This window comes from Amblyomma maculatum, chromosome 1 (assembly GCF_055883805.1).
Source record: "Amblyomma maculatum isolate TAMU_Amacu chromosome 1, ASM5588380v1, whole genome shotgun sequence".
In the NCBI taxonomy this organism is placed as follows: Eukaryota; Metazoa; Arthropoda; class Arachnida; order Ixodida; family Ixodidae; genus Amblyomma; species Amblyomma maculatum.
In genome coordinates, this window is record NC_139344.1 from 460434511 (window position 1) to 460440616 (window position 6106).

Consider the following 6106-nt stretch of genomic DNA (forward strand, 5'->3'; position numbering starts at 1 on the left):
ACAACGCGCCGATGGTGGGAACAGAACCCACGACATACGAATATCGCGTCCGGTGCTCTTATCAACAGAACTACATCGACGGCTGTCCAGAATTATAATTTCTTTGGTATTAATATTGTGTGTACCCGAATTTAGAGCGTGGTCAACACCCCACCCTCCTGCATTACGGCTGATGTGGAACATCCAGTGGTATATACCGCGAGCGTCGCTTGGAAGTTGACAAACAGGGAGGGCGGAAGCTGTGCGAGAACCCTCATGCGCTATGTCTGGCTTCAAGATCGCCTAGACTGATACCCTCGCCAGCTAATAGCTACCAAATTGAAAATGAAATGAGGGCCTCGTCGTGATACACGAAAGAAGAAAGCCAACAGTCGGCTGAGCAAATTAAAGCGATAGAAAAGAGGGGTGCGTTGTTTTTCGATCTACTTTGTATATTTGTGTAAATTTTCTTTCATCGTTAATAGACTAAAGCTTCATTAATAGACTAAAGCTTCAATATAGATATGCAAATAAACAAGACTTATCATCGGTTATCATCCGTGTGTGTTATCCAACTTGTGTTGGAGTATTTGACAGAGTATTGTATATATATACGGGTATTGTATATATATGACAGAGTATTGCATATATATACTCATGGATGGATCACTGCCTTGTCGTTGGGGAGGGGATTGCGAAACTCGATGAAGTCGTGAGCTCTGCTGTGTAGGGCCACCCAAAATAGACAGGTCACGGCAGAGAGTTCTGAAAAAATATGATTCACTGGAGAAGGTAATGGCAACCCACTCCAGTATTTCCTGCCAAGAAAACCCTATGGCCAGTCACAATACAATTAATGATATGGCGCCAGAAGATGAGCCCCCCAGGTTGGAAGGCGTCCCACATGTCACTGGGGATGAAAAAAGCGCGATTCCTAGTAGCTCCAGGACGAATGAAGCGGCTGGGCTAAAGCCAAAAGGACGCTCAGTTGTGGATGTGTCGGGAAGCGACCGGAAAGTCCGATGTTGCAAGGAGATATATCACATAGCAACATGTAATGTAAGATCTATGACGCAAGGTAAACTGGATGTCGTCAAGCGAGAAATGGACAGATTGAACATTGATATCTTGGGCATCAGCGAGCTCAAGTGGACCGGAATGGGAGAATTTAACTCCCGCGACCATTATGTCTTTTATTGTGGGCACGAATCCAAGAGAAGGAATGGGGTCGCTCTCATAGTAAACAGAAGAATGGGCAAAGCAGTGCTAGGGTACAACCCCAAAAACGACCGAAAGGTTTCACATCGGATCCAAGGTCACCCTTTCAAGAAGTCTATGCACCGACCACTACTGCTGAGGAAGCTGACGTTGAGAGATTTTATTCAGACCTACAATGCCTTTTAGACCGCACCCCATCATCAGACGTCGTTTTTCTCATAGCAGACTGGAATGCTAAGGTCGGGAGTGAAGAAATATCCGGAATTATCGGCAAGTTCGGTCTTGGCGATCCAAATGAAGCTGGGCAGAGGCTAGTAGAGTTTTGTAAAGAAAACAACCTGACCGTAGCGAGTACTCATTTTCAACAGCACAAGAGGCGCCTGTACACATGGACTTCACCGGACGGTCTGTACAGGAATCAGATCGATTATATTTTTTGCCGGCAGAGATGGAGAAGTGCTATACAAGCAGTAAAAACAAGGCCTGGGGCCGATTGTGGCACCGATCATCAGCTTCTTGTTGCCAAAATTAAGCTTCGATTGAGGAAAACGCAAAAAACTAGAAGGCCTTTCAGGTATGTTCTGGATCAAATTCCATTAAAATATGCTGTGGAAGTGAGGAATCGATTTCAAGAATTAGACATAGAAGACAGAGAGCCTGAAGAGATGTGGACTGATGTTCGTGATATAATACAAGAAGTTGCTACTAAGGTAGTTCCAAAGCAAAAAAATTTCAAGAAAGCAAACTGGTTATCTGAAGAGGCTTTGCAAATAGCTGAGGAAAGGAGGATGGCAAAAGTTATGGGGGAAAGAGAAAGATACAAGGTTCTCAATGCGGATTTTCAGAAAATAGCAAGGAGAGATAAGAATGCCTACCTGAACATACAGTGCCAAGCAGTTGAGGACAAAAGCCAACTAAAGAACACAAGAGCTCTGTATAAGACAATCAAAGATATCAAATGAAGCTTCTGTGCTAACCTGGGCGTGATAAAGGATAAACGAGGCAAGGACCTCACTGAAGCCTCAGAGATAAAGAAGAGGCGGCAGGAATACACAGAAGAACTGTATAAGCAGGACCCGAATGTGCAAACCCAACCTAAGATGGTTGTGATTACTGATCTCGAGCCAGGCACCCTGAAGAGTGAAGTTGAATGGGCCTTAGCCAGCCTTGCTAAGAAGAAATCTAGCGGAATTATGGCATTCCAGCTGAGTTGCTTCAAAACCTAAACCATGACGCTGTTAACATTCTGCATACATTATGTCAGAAGATTTGGACAACCCTGCAGTGGCCACCGAATTGGAGGAGGTCAGTTTACATCCCCATTCCAAAGAAAGGCAGTGCCAAAGGTTGTTCCAACTACCGCCCGATCGCGCTTATTTCGCATGCTAGAAAGGTGATGTTGAAAATCTTCCAAGGAAGGCTGCAGCAGTATGTGGATCGGGAGCTTCCCAACGTGCAAGCTGGGTTTCGCAAGGGCAGAGGAACTAGAGACCAAATTGCCAAACTTCGCTGGATCATGGAAAAAGCAAGAGTTCCAGAAACCCATCTACTTCTGCTTTATTGATTATGCGAAAGCGTTTGACTGCGTAGATCACAGCAGACTGTGGCAAGCTCTCCAAGAAATGGGAGTTCTAATTCACCTCATCTGTCTCCTCAGGAACCTGTATGAAGGACAAGAGGCCACAGTCAGAACTGGGCATGGTCTTACTGATTGGTTTCCGATTGAGAAAGGAGTGAGGCAAGGCTGCATACTGTCGCCCTGCCTATTTAACCTATATGCAGAGTGCATCATGAGGAAGGCCGGTCTGGACGAGTCTTCAGCTGGAGTGATGATTGTTGGAAAACGTATCAACAACCTTAGATATGCGGATGATACCACTTTAATGGCAGAAAGTGAAGTGGAACTCATGGGACTTCTGATGCGCGTACAAGAAGAGAGTGAGAAGTTTGGGCTTAAACTGAACATTAAAAAGACGAAGATCATGGCGTCTTGCCCTATCAAGTCCTGGAGCATCAATGGACAAGAAGTGGAAGCTGTGACAGATTTTCTCTTCTTGGGCTCCAAGATTACCTCGGAAGGAGACTGTAGCCATGAAATTAGGAGACGCCTGTTTCTGGGAAAGAGAGCAATGGTTAGCCTTGACCACCTACTAAAGAGCAGAGACATTAGTCTGCCAACCAAGATCCGTATAATTCGTGCTATGGTCTTTCCAGTTGTGATGTATGGATGCGAGAATTGGACTGTGAAAAAGGCTGACCGCCGAAGAATTGACGCATTTGAATTGTGGTGCTGGTGAAGACTCTTGAGAGTTCCTTGGACTGCCAGAAGATCAAATCAGTCAATATTGTCGACCATAAACCCTGACTGCTCATTGGAGGGTCAAATTGTAAAGTTAAAGCTCAGTTACTTTGGTCATCTGATGAGAAGAGAGGAGTCGCTGGAGAAAGATTTGATGTTGCGAAAGGTTGAGGGTCGCCGGAGAAGGGGTAGGCAGCGAACGCGATGGTTAGATGGCATCCTCGAGGCACTGCAGATTTATTTGTGTGATGTTAGGAAGATAGTGAGAGACCGGAAAGCGTGGCGTGACATGGTCCATAGGGTCACGAAGAGTCGGACACGACTGAACGACTGAACTGAACTGAATTGCATATATATAGACACCATGCCAAATGCCAGCTGTTGTGCAAGTAACGAAGAAAACAGAGACGGAGAGTAGTATAAGCGCGCAATAAAGACGTGACCGAGAGAAGTGGATAACAACGGCACAGAGAGCATGAAAAGTAAAGTTGAAGTTACGACAAAAAGCGACAACCGTAGTGGATGAAATACGCAATCGTAGCGCAAACATTAATAGGCGTTGACGGATGCGAGGTGGATCATTCCACTCCTCGGTTGCCATTAGACAGGGTGAATATTAAAAGTTGGAGCGGACGAACAAGTAACCTGTTGTGGGTGCCAGTTTGCCAAACGATAGAGACACAGAAGGCACAGAACGTATCTCTGTGTTTGTCTTCTGTGTCGCCCTCGTTTCAAAATTCAAGCTGGCCCCCGCAATAAATATACCATCAAATTCCGAAGAGTGCCATTTTTCGAGCTGTGGACACAATTTGTTAGGGTGATATAATGCCTTGCGACTCTAGATTGTGAAGGTTGTAAAATGTCGGAACGGTTAAGATGTAACTGAAAATGGTTCAGTTCAAAGACTAATGCGATTCTCACTAGTCTTCCGCAGCACTCTAAAGACTTCCTGTTGTTAATTCTTATTGATCAGAAGAGGCTCTTCTTGCCGGTAGCGTTTATACATTTAATAAAGATGGCGTATCTTTGAACTTGTTGAAGGTTGCTTTTGCCTCTCTTGGTGAAAGTGTGCAAAGTTCTCTGCTGTACTGTAATCGAGATCTAAGCGTGTTATAGGAAAGAAGCTTTATTTGGCAGGGGAGTATTTAAGCCTATCTCTTAGTCGGACCAGTTTACGATGAGAGAAGCGCAGTAGTTTTCAATATGGGCGGACCAGTTCAAATGTTCTGTATTAGGAATGCCTAAATATACCTACGATTCAGCACCGGGTCAGGTTTATATAGTATTGGTAAGTAAAAGACGATGTTTTGTTTTTAATGCGCATTAAAACAGTTTTCTCAGGATTCAGTTTCATATCCCAAGTACCCCAACACTTCGAAACAGCATTCAGACCTTTATTAAGCAAGACTGAATCCTTAGTATTATTAACAGCCTTGAATAATAACAAGTCGTGCGCATGCAATCGCATGCAACACTTTATTTTGCGCAGAAGATTAGGTCCTGAAATAAAATAAAAAAGGAGAGGGCCTAGAAGACTACCCTGCGGGACACTGGAATTAAGACAGAGAACTTCGTAATAATTCCCCTCAAAATCCACGGATTAGTGGGCCATGTCGAGATATCACGAGTTATGGCTATATATATGTCACTGTGTTTTCCTCTCTATTTATAGGACGCACTTTTATATAAGACGCACCTAGTTGGGTATACGGCACTATGGGCCTCTGTAAACCCTCATCAAGTGGCATGGAATGGTAGGAAAGAATCGACTACGGAACTTCCAACTAGGCTTTCACCTTCACATGCTTAGAACGTCCTAAGCGTCCTCTATAATTTTGCGATATAAGTTAGTCTTCGTATTCGGTGCAGTTGTAGTCATATACTTATTGTGCTGATAAAGCATTCCAGGAAGGTATTCAAGCCTTTCTCAAAATAATTCGGCAACCATTCCCTCTGCCTTCTTTAGCCGAATATCTGTGGCTTTCTTCCTGTAAACAAAACAAAATTGCGCCCCCAACGTCAATGCTAGGATAGCGACTTACTTTCCTTCACTGTGGCTGCGCACAGCATGAGTACAGGAATTCTTCTGATCGCATCGGTCAATTACATCAAACAAGAATGAGGCAAACAAATTCCGCTGATGAAATGTCATTTCTATGTGTAATTTGATCTGGAACAGCACAACGGCACTGAAGCACATGGTAAGGAGGGGAATCAAATCCGTCCTTATATAGAACCGTATCAAGTGATGTTCGGGCGGCTCACGCAATCTTTGATATTCTTCTGACAACATAAATTATTAGGCTGTTCTGTAGTAGATCAAGTTTTATTATGCAAGTGGCAAAGATTAAGCCCAAGGGCCAAGATCCGATTTTATTGTCAGAGATCACCTGACCATCTGTCGTTCCCGAGATGCCACCTGCAGTCACTATATCTGAAAGCGCCTGAGGTTCATATTCTTTTGCGGCAAAAAAAGTAAGCGATCACAAATAACCCTATAGGGTCGTTTTTAAACGTAAATCTGCCAAAGATGTCTTCTTCCCCGACCTTTTTCACATCCTTTGCAGTTGTGTGATGATGTCAAGCTGAGAATGAAATGAAGCCTAGCTG